The following is a 996-nucleotide window of genomic DNA, read 5'->3' as shown; positions in this document are numbered from 1 at the left end:
ACTACTGTATTCTGACCTAGTCCACCTCACCTTAACCTAACCCACCTCAGCCCACCCAAGCTAACGTGTAACCCACCCAAGCAACTCTAACCCACCCAAGCCAACTCTAACCCACCCAAGCCAACTCTAACCAACCCAAGCCAACTCTAACGCACACCAGCCCACCCAAGCCAACTCTAACCCACCCCAGCCAACTTTAACCCACCCCAGCCCCTCCAAGCCAACTTTAATCCACCCCAGCCATCTCTAACCCACTCAACAACCTCATAACATCCCAAACCCACCTAACAACATCCCAACAAACCCACTAAACCCTTCCGAAACCCCGACGTAACCCACTCTTCCCACCTCTCACAACCCTCCACAACCTTAACCCCCCCTTATAACTTTATAACACCCCATAACCAAATCCCACGTAAACCCACCCCATTACAACCAAACGCCACGTAACCCACCTCACTCAAACCCAACCCATCACAACCAACAACCAGCCCACCTCAACTTTAACCCCTCCCCGCGAAGCAAATCCCACTTCAACCCCAACCAGATCACAAGCAAACCCCACCTCAAACCCACCCCATTCTAACCCACTCAGGAACAACCCAATCCCACCTCAACCAACAACCATCCCACATCAACCCCACCTCACCCCAACCTTAATCACCCAACATAACCCCACTTCAACCCTCCCTCTACAACCAAACCCCAGTTCAACCCCAACTAAACCCCACTTCAACGCTCCAAACAAACCCAGTTCAACCCACCCACAACCAAACGCCATTTCATCCCCACAACCAAACCCCACTGCACTCCCCCAACAACCAAACCCCAGTTCAACCCCAAACCCCATCAGAACACAACGCGAGCCATAACTTTTGAATGAACTGACATCGAGAGAAACGTTAATCACGAACACACATCAGAAAACGTGTACCCATTCATCATACTTATGGCGTCTGTATGATAATCCACAAGCGAATCAGGGATAACGGAAAG

The sequence above is a fragment of the Penaeus monodon genome, chromosome 28, assembly GCF_015228065.2.
Source record: "Penaeus monodon isolate SGIC_2016 chromosome 28, NSTDA_Pmon_1, whole genome shotgun sequence".
NCBI classification, from domain to species: Eukaryota; Metazoa; Arthropoda; class Malacostraca; order Decapoda; family Penaeidae; genus Penaeus; species Penaeus monodon.
The sequence above is the reverse complement of the archived record's forward strand: the minus strand, read 5'-3'. Positions refer to the sequence as shown.